General features: G+C 43.3%; 1 long non-coding RNA gene across 1 annotated transcript; it reads right to left on the bottom strand.

The window, feature by feature from the left end:
• Positions 1–260: 260 nt before the first annotated feature.
• On the bottom strand, positions 261–1320 carry LOC133791953 (uncharacterized). Its single transcript, XR_009874213.1, has 2 exons — positions 1051–1320; positions 261–505 (listed from the first exon to the last, which is right to left on the bottom strand). It is a non-coding gene; the product is annotated as an uncharacterized LOC133791953 (long non-coding RNA).
• Positions 1321–10329: the final 9009 nt, after the last annotated feature.

Below are 10329 nucleotides of genomic sequence, written 5' to 3'. Positions count from 1 at the left end.
TAAGCAGGCAAACAGGGCATTCAAATACATATTCAGACATATTAACCAATCTTACCAACCAACCCTGAGTTAAGCCTGTCACTGACTGCGTGTGTACATGTTCGGTCAATCTCCAGAACCAATAACCTTGGCTCGCTCTGATACCAAATTGTAACGCCCTACTTCCTTAGAGCCGTTACTAAGTGAGTTTAAAAACGTGCTTTCATCTCGCTAATTGAGGTCTTAGATCAAACAGTGTAATTAAGCTATAAACAGAGGAAAAACCTTAGAAATATTAATTTCCATAGAAAATCATAGAAGGGTTTACACTTGGGATCCCAAAATACAGTTTAGGAATGTTTTCAACATATTAATTAAACCAGGTCGACTAGACGACAAAACCAGAGTTTATCTACAAGCATCTCCCAAAATACTCTGGCCGTGGCGGCCAGGCTGGCCGAACATGTACACGCCGCCTCACGCCTGCTGTACTCATGGTTGGTGGATCACTTCTGTACCCTTTTACCTGCACCATAGAGCATCTATGAGCCGAAGCCCAGCAAGAGAACCCACAAGCAGATGACATATGCAACACATATATCAAACATATAGACATGCCACCAATGGCTAAACACGTACGGCCTAGCCGTCCCAAGCATTTACCAAGCCCTGGATTCGCGGACCATGCTGTGAGGATATCCTAGGTATCCTTCTGGGGACTCGCCCTGGCAACTCACACTCCACGTGCTCAGCGCTGCTCCCGGCCCCTTTGCCGTTCTCGGCCTTGCACTCAATGTGCCCAACGCCGTTCCCGGCCCTTCGCCGTTCTCGGTCTACACCGTTCCTGGCCCAAGCCGACCATTCACATCATAATTCACAAAGTATAACGAGCATACATAGAATTATAGCATAATCAGATAAAGGGCTACGCCCCGCAGTTCTAACATATTGGGCTCGACCCTGCATATTAATCCATTCAATCACACTGGGCTCATCCCTGCATATCAGTTCATTCAAACACATTGGGCTCAGGCCTGCACACAAGCTCTATGGGAACAAGGGTTCTCTTACCTGAGTTCCGAGCTTTCCGAGCACCGATGTCCCGAGCACAGTCCACTAACGTGAGCCTTGCCGAAATCCTAGTCACAACACATAACAATATTCGACCATCAAATTCCAACCCAACAAATAACCCCAAACCGTAACCCTAACCTCCGGGATCTTGAATTCTATCAATCCGAATGATAAAATCCATCCCGAGCCTTACCCTTTAAGTTCCCAAGTCAAAAATATCATTAAAATCCTCACTGACACTAAGGGCCGCGACCCCTCCCACTAGAGCCGCGGCTAGCCTCAAAACAGAGGCTAACTCTCCACTGACCACCACGCGGGCCGCGGCGCACCCTGTAAGCGCTGCGGCGCGCTCGAATTCCCTCAGCCTCCCATGGCTGCGCGCGCATGCGGGCCGCGGCACACCCCTCCTAGGGCCGCAACGCTCCCCGCTGAACCCAGAATTCTTCATCAATTTCCTCCCTTTTCTTCAAGCCAATCCTCACCAAAACTCACCTATCTAACCCAGGTATTAAACACATATATTCCAGCTCAATAATAACTCAGTAACAGCATCAAAATCCATCAAAGTCTACTACAAAAATCCAACTAGAATACCCAAGAACATATCAAACTTAACTAGCATGCAACTCTTACAAACCAGTAGCAAACTAAAGCATAATCCTATGATTAAAACTTACCCTCTTGCTGAACTCAATCCTTGAAGTTGATCTTCAATTCCCCAAGCTTCAAGCTCCCAAGTTTCCTCAGCCCAAATCCTTGCTTAAACTAACTTGCACCAAATTCCTTTGAGTTGTTTCTTAGAGAGTGAAAGAGAGAGAGATGAGAATGGTAAGTGATGCTATCCTTAACTGAAAAACAGAGACATAAGTCGGTTCCCAAAGCTTCTACATATTTCCCCTTTTTGTTTTATTTGACTTAAGTCTAAAGGGTTACCTCAAAGCTCGGGGTACCAAAACGTCCCCGAGGGAAAAATGGTAAATTTCCCCAATATTCCCGCCTAGACATTCTATCCTCAAATATATCTCCAAATATTTATTTTCATGCTCCAATAATCCCATAACACACCTAATACCCAAATTACCCCTCGACTCGCCCCGAGTCGGAATCTCAACCCCGTTGTGACCCTCTGGCTAACCGCTCCCCAGGACTGTCTCGGATCGTGCTGCATAGGCATTTCACATATATATATATATAACATATATCACATTCATGCCCCTAATATCCAGACGGGGCCCACATGCGCATTTAACTCACTAAACATGCATCACTATCATATATTCACATTAAAGCATAATAAATCACTTATTGCCCTCCAGGCACACTAATCAAGGCCTTAAGCCCGATTAGCAAATTCGGGTCGTTACAGGCAAGCTCTTCCCAAGGGCCTTGAATTTTCTCCTTGAGAGAGGTAATTTTGTCCCGGGACCTCTGGAGTTCATATAACTTCTCCATCATGATGTCTCCCAAATGTTGGTAGGCCAAGGAAGACTGCAGAAAGAAAAAATAAAAGAGGGAAAAGGTTAGCCTAAAGCCTTGTTGAATTGAATTAAAATGTGAGAATGAATAACTTACTCGGACAGAAGTGTACCGACACGAGACCATGAGAGAAGCCTTGTTGCTGCCACCTAGTTGGGAGAAGCTTCGGGCGGTCAACTCGCACATAGTGGAGCTGACCCCCTGAAGGAGCTCGGCGGCGAGAGGGGCAAAAATCTCCCCTAGCTTGGCGGATAATAATGTCTCCAGCTAGGCCTGACCTATTGGAGGAACGATTGGCTTCTCTCGGGGTGGCTTGAGTTGATGAACGGCCTCAACTGTCTCGTGCAGGGCCTTATTTACTTCCTTCAGCCTTGCTTCAAAATGGTGAAGCATCTTCTCGTATTGCTCTAGCAGGGCCCCCTCATATTTCTCGGGATACACCAGAAGAAGGATATGGGGTCGCAGTGCCTCTTGCTCCGAGTCTTGGACCGACCCTTAAATCGGCTCTTGAACCGCCTCTTGCCCTGGCTCTTGTACCGCCTCTTCTGTCCCGGGTGAGGACAGGATCTCCAGTACCAGGGGTGGATCGACTTCAGAAATGGCTGTAGGGGGAGTAAGGACCCTCTGCCTTTTGGCGGGAGGAGGGGGTTCTAGTTGCTCTCGAGGGCGTGACGACCCCTCTCCCGTCGAAGAGCTTAGGGGTGCTCTGAGCCTCAGGGCGGACCGGGCAATGTCGACTAACCCCATGTGAGCTGCAAGAACAAATTAAACAGTTAAGAGTATTTCCCCTCAGTAAATTAATGCCACAACATAAGATGCTCAGAGGCTCACAGTGAGGGTGTCTTATCTTATTTCTGACCTCACAACTCATATTGGTCCCATATTGGCAAAACTAGTTCGAGTTGAAAGATGTCACTAGGTCTAGGGGTACAAAGCCCTGAGGACTTGACTGTCTCCTCCGGCAGTGGAGATACATGTCTATTACATCTATGTAATCTTGGAATTCTTCCCTAGTCTAGCGCTAATATGAAATTTGTACACAACGAAGGGGAGTTGGGGAAGCCCACACGTGCTCGGGACTTATCCTATCCCCTACCCGGGGAGCGTGATTGTAACGACCCAAAATCACTAACAAGGCTTAAGGGCCTTGACTAGTGTGCCGGGAGGGCACGATTGGTTTATGTGTGAATTAAGTAGTTTAACGCATGATTTTGTGTAGCATGCTTGTATGATTATATGAATATATGAAGTATGCATGTGGGCCCCATTTGGTTGCTAGGGGCATATTTGTAATTTTAGCCTGTTGAGGGCATAAATGTGATATTTGTATATAATGTGATTGATACCACGTGTGAGTGGTGATATAACTGTGATGCGCAACCCGAGACGGTCCTAGGGAGCCGTTTAGTTAGAAAGTCACAACGGGGTCAAATACCCGGCTCGGGAGGAGCTTAGGGGTATTTTGGGAATATTATGATGTGTTTGAGAATTATTGAGCAAGGGGTTAGTAGCTTATTAATAATTTGGTATGTCGAGATTAAATGTGGATTTATAGGAATATTTGATGACTTAACGGGATTTGGGTGAAATGACTAAATTGCCCTAGGAGGCACTTAAGGATTTAAATAAGCTCAAGGGTATTTTGGACCTTTTGTAGCTGATTCTAGGGGCATGTGGAAGGGAATTAGAAGGAAATAAATAGAAGAAAACTCTCAATTTTTCTCTCTTCCTCTCTCAAACGGTTCACTCTCTCTCCCTCTCTAAGGTGTTGGTTTTGGAGGATATTAGAGCAGAAACCCAGGAGCATAAAGGGCCTAGCTAGGATCAAGGACTTGGCAAGGTCCAACTTGGGATTAGTGGAATTAAGCTTGGAATTAGATTGGGAAATAGCTCAAGGTCGAAATTCTAATTGAGGTATTCGGCAAGGCTCGGGTTAGAGGACCGCGCTCGGGATTTTTGTGCTCAAGAAGCTCGGTACATAGGTAAGAAAACTGCACCCAGTTGTGAATTCATAATGGGACTAAGGGTTCCCCTATTTTAAATGCTTTGTGCAGGATGGTATTATGCCATGTAAATAATAAACGAACGACCTAAGAGTGCCAGAGTTTACGTTGGCACACAGGGCACGGCTCAGCCACTGGTAGCTGAGGACAGCTTATTATTCACTGAGCTCGATTTCAGCGGACCGGAGTCAGTGGGGTAAACAGAGGGTGAGACCTAAGGGCGTCGACCCTGATTATCATGTGATTTGCTTATTATTATTGATTGATGGATTTTTCATGCTGAGTAGCTGAGTGTTGATTTATTGATTCTCTGGTTATGTCTATGGACTATGTGATTAATGTGGTATGCTAAGTATATGAACATGATCTAAGGGTTATTCAATTGTTATCATTGTTTGTGTTATAACGTTATATTTTCTTGCTGGGCCTTGGCTCACGGGTGCTACGTGGTGCAGGTAAAGGAAATGGCAAACTTGATTAGCCCTGAATCGGAGAGCTCTGGGGGCAGAATGTACATGATCAGCTGCTCAGCCGCCACGGTTAAGGAAGGGACATGAACGGGAGGACCATAAATATTTATTTTGCCCTTAGAGTGGCTAGCGGTTGTTTGTACTCTAGAAATTTTGTAAACTGACTTTCAAACACTGTTTCTTTTGGGATCCCTTGTATAAAATGTTTTAGTGTATGAAATGTATATTTTATGACCAAAATCTTTTAACCCTAGTTCATTAGTGATGTTAGTGACACGTTTTTAACTGAATGACTTGATTAGCAAGTCCCACACCTTTTTAAATACACAGTGTAATGGGAATAAGTATTTGATGATAAATTGGGAGTTAGTAAGATCAGGGGGAAATTCTGGAGGTTTCGACTATTTTTCCCCTGGGGACGTTTTTGGGACCCCGAGCGTTAGGATTTGTTTGAGGCTACTTAAGCTTGAAGTAACCTATTAAGAAATAAAAAGAACGTTCAGTAAGTTCTCTCTCCCTCTAAGTTCCATTTTCGTCTCTCGATCGCATTTTCGAAGGAAACTTGAGTTCTAGGACTCGAATTCAAGCGAGGATCGAGGCATAGCGATTCTAGTGAAGATTAGAAGCTTATTAGCTAGAGGATTTAGTTGGGAAACAACTCAATCGGAGGTAATTCAAGTTTTAAGTTCTAAGTTTTTAAAGTTTTTAAGCTTGAATTGGACTTTGTGTTTTGATGAGTTTTTTTGGATGAATTGAATCTTGGGTTTTGTTGGTTTTGGATCACGTGGATGTTTGGGAACTTTGATTTTTGAGTTTGGAGATGTTTGGATAGGTTTTTGGAAGGTTTTAAAATGGTAAAATCGAGGAAAAATGGTTGGTTCGTGGTTGGGCCGCGGCCCTGTTCTTGGGCGCCGCGCCCCAGGCTCGATAAAGAAGGTGGAGGTTGCTGAAAGGCGGCCACGGCGCTTGAGGCCATTTGTGGCCAAAATGATGTTTTGATCATGGGAACTCAAACCTTAGGCCTCGGGATCGTTCCTACTACCCGGTTTAGTGGGATTCGATGTCCTGGAGGCTAGGTCTTTGTTTCGGGATTGGGTTTTAGAACTTGAACTCATTGGATCACCGTTTATGGTTGTGACTAGGTTATCACTATGGGCTTGGAATCAGGATCGTGCTTGTGGCTCATTTATTGGTAACCTGTGCTTGGACCAAAGGTAAGAAAACTGCACCCTATGTATATGAGATACGTGGTTATTATTGAGGCATGTTGAGTGTTGAAATGTGGACATTGATTTTATATTAAATACTTAGCAAATCTTGCTTATTTGTGATGCACCAGAAACATGTGGTTAGGGCATGCCATGAATGTTAAATATGAGATTGATCAGAGCTTGAGTCTCTGTGTTTGTGCATGATCCTAATTATGCTAGCAGTTGTTAAGTAAGCATGCTGAATGCCCTGTATTCAGATATTTGACATATGAAATATGCTTGGTAGCATTGCTTACTTGTGCGTGGCACTGACTTACTAGTCAGAATCGGCAATGGTGTCAGATCTGTCTGTGAAGCTGTGACTTACTAGTCAAGTTCAACAACGGTACTGAGCACTGGTCGTGTGTTGCTGACCTAAGAGTAAACGTTTTAGTGAAACGTTATATCTTAACCAAAATCTTTAACCCTAAATCGCTAATCATACTTAGTTACACGATTATTTCCAAATGAGTCGATTAGCGAGTTTAGCACTGTTTAAAATGCACACCGTAATGGTCCCTGGAGTTTAGGGTGTTACAACTTGGTATCAGAGCGAGCCAAGGTTAAGGGTTCCTAAAGACATGCTAGGCATGTACACTCGTCACTGAAGATAGCTTCACTCAGGGAATGGTAACTATTTCTGTAGTTATGTTCTTAATTGCCTAAATAGAATGTAAATGTTTTACCTGCACATTGGATTAGGGAGCATGAGATTATGATAGAGCCTGTCTCTTGACTATATGATTACATGCTCCGTGAACATATATGAATGTGATTACATGATTACCTGCTCCATGAATATATATAATTGTGCTATTTGCATGCTGGAGTTGGAGGCATGGTAGGTATATTGGAAGAGTAGGGATTATGATTAATGAATGAATGCCATAGGCATGTTTTTTTAGCACTACAGTGGTTTGTGAATGTGGTGTGGTAAGATTGTTCCCGTGGGGAAAGCTCTTGATATGCTCATCATGTTTAATAGATTAAGTTATTGACTGCAGATTTGATCAAAAGGTATGTATCCAAGGTAGATAATGAGGCCTGGTGGTGGTTATACAGAGGCTGGGAGTTTCAGTCAGGGGTTGAGTTCTTCATTTGCTCCTATGAATTTTCAGCAAATGTTTACAGATTTGCAATCAAGATTGCAGAGGCATGAGGAAGAGATTAGGTGTTTGAAGCAACAACGGAACCTGTCGGGAAACACCTCTTCCTTTGTTTTGCCAGGAGGGGCACCAGCTTTGGCTCAGCCTAGGGTTGAGAGCAGATGGGAATTTCTCTGTGGAGGATTTTAGGAGTATTACCCTCCAGTCTTCGAGGGAGACCTAGATCCATTCAGAATTGAGCAATGGATGGGCATGATCAATTCCATTCTTGACAGTATGGGGCTGGTGGGTCACGGTAGGGTGATTTGTGCTACATATGTATTGCGGGATAATGCCCGGACGTGGTGGGAAGTAGTGTCCCAGACACGAGACACAACTGTGATGGACTGGAAAGAATTTAGGCAGCTGTTCAATGAAAGGTATTACTGTGATGCAATCAAGACTGCTAAGATGAATGAGTTTCTAAATCTCGTTCAGGGAAATGCAACAGTAATCGAGTATATTAACAGATTTGATGGGTTGGCCAAGTTTTCTTTTGATATGGTACCCACAGATGTTGCTCGGAAAGAAAGGTTTATCCAAGGATTGAATTCCAGGATAGCTCAGGGCATTAGAGTTGCCCCAGTGCATGAAATCTCTACCTACGCTCAGATGGTAGGCAAGGCTCTTGCTGTTGAGAGCACAGGAAATCAGATTGAGCAAGAGAGTGCTGGAGAGCACAAAGCTCAGATAGTGGTACCTCTATTTATTGGATCAAGCAAGAAGAAGGAGTGGAGGACTTACCTAGAATGCACACGGCGTAAGAGGTGTCATCTGGGAAAATGCCGAGAAAGGGTATGTTTCTTTTATGGAATGGCGGGGCATCATAAGAAGAATTTCCCAAGGCTAAGAAAAGATGAGCAAAAGGGGATGGACAGCTCGAATCCAGCTCGAGTGTTCATTCCGATGCAGCTAGAGACTGAGACTGAGACTAGTTCCTCAGGGGTGGCAGGTCAGCTTTCTAGTTTTGACTTTTGTATTATGCTGACTGGTTTTGGTGCCATGCTATTTCTTTGTTTGTTGCATATAAAGAAGCATAAAGATGATATGCAGATCACATAGTTATGTTGTGATGGGAATGCGATACTGTATTGGTGATCTAAGAGATGAGTTGGGTTATGATAAAAGGACTCATCAGTGGTTTTGATAAAGTTGGTTATGACTGGCTTTAGTATGATCCAGGATATGGATTGGTTAAGTAAGTGTGGGGCAATGTTAAATTGCAAGGAAAGGATAGTAACTCTGGAGTTTGAGAGTGGGGAAGCCTTGTGGTAATTGGCAATGTGCATGGATTTTGTTTGCTTATGACATTTGTAGTTAGAGCTATAGATCTATTGCAGAAGGGATGCATGGAACTCCTAGCTAGTATGGTGGATACCACTTAGATTGCGCCAGTGGGATCAAGATGGACTGGATTAGTCTGTGAATTTCTGGAGGGATTTCCAAGGGATTTGTCAGAATTACGTTTACACTTAAAAGATAAAATGGTGATTGGATTAGTGCCAGGGATGGAATTAGATCTAGGGCACTGTTTGAAGGGCTTCAAAAAAGTTGTATGACCCAAGGGATTCGGTTATGGGATAAGATGGTATTCTCTAGGGTGGATCTTAGATCTGGTTAGTACCAGTCAGAGATCAGGGAGAAGGTTAAAGAAAATTCTATTATATCAGATAAGGGCACTGGGAGTGCTGGGTTATGTTTGAGAGAATAATTAATGTTGAATTGTCTTGATGAATTAGATGGATAGAGCATTCAAAGGATTATTTGAATGAGATTTGTGATCGTCTTGGACGATGGTATTATGATGTATTTCTGCAGAAAATTGCCAAGGTCAAGGAACGCCTTGGTAGGCAAGAGTTTCCTTGGATGGGCAGGATATTATATGTTCCTTAGGAAAGAGTTCTGAGTCTTCTTGAAGATCATAATCAGTTAGTAGGTGGTTATGACACCTCAGTGGCAGGGAAAAGGATTGCTTATGCAACATGTTGGTTAAAGGATCTGACCAGAATTAGAGTAGAGTTTCTAGTGAGCCAGGTGGCCAGTTTTATGCTTGAGATTACTTTTTTAGGGAGGATAAAAAGGGAAACAATTAAGTGAACCACATATAAGGAAGTTGAGGAGAATGTCTTAGCTGCGTTAGCTAAGAGTTGTACGGTGTCAGGTATGAATTTATTGAGGTATAAGGATCGGATTTGGAATCCGATGGACACTAAGATTAATTGGGAGATTCTGGATGAATCTCATGCTACTCTTCTTACTCTCTTCATACAGGCATCATGGAAGTGTACCCGAGTTTTAAAGCTTAATATTGATGGCCTGGGATGGAGAGGGACATAATGGAATATGTGGTAAAGTTCTTAACCTGTTAGCAGGTCAAGACAGAGTATCAGAAACCAGTAAGGCCATTGCAGCCTTTGAGTATTCCATAGTGGAAATAAAGAAACATCGTGATGGGTTTTGCGGTGGGGCTGCCCATGATAATGGGCTAGTGTGAGTTGGCATTGGGTCATTATGGACCAGTATTCCAAGTGAGTTTATTTCTATCAATAAGAATGAATAATACAGCTAATCAGCATTCGAATCTCGATGTGAGAAAGATAGTATGTCTTCTTGAGAATTCAAGGTCTATCTTATCAGATGGGGACTCAGTTTTTACTTCCAAGTCTTGGAAGGGTTAAGGAAGGCAATGAGTATATAGATGGAATTTAGTACAATTCATTATTTTCAGACTGATGGTAAATCAGAGAGAGAAATAGAGTTATCCAGTATTGGGAAGGTACCTTATGAGATAAGGTATGTTCGAAATTTTTTAGCACCCGTTCATTGGAATGAGATGGGTGAGGTGTTGATTTTGGATCCTGAGGTAGTTCAGGGGACCATTGAGATTATTAGAGGTTAGAGCTTGAATGCTCACTTCTCAGAGTAAATGAAG

The sequence above is a fragment of the Humulus lupulus genome, chromosome 1 (assembly GCF_963169125.1).
Source record: "Humulus lupulus chromosome 1, drHumLupu1.1, whole genome shotgun sequence".
Lineage (NCBI taxonomy): Eukaryota > Viridiplantae > Streptophyta > Magnoliopsida > Rosales > Cannabaceae > Humulus > Humulus lupulus.
Note: the sequence above shows the minus strand (reverse complement) of the source record. Positions and strands in the feature narration are given on the sequence as shown.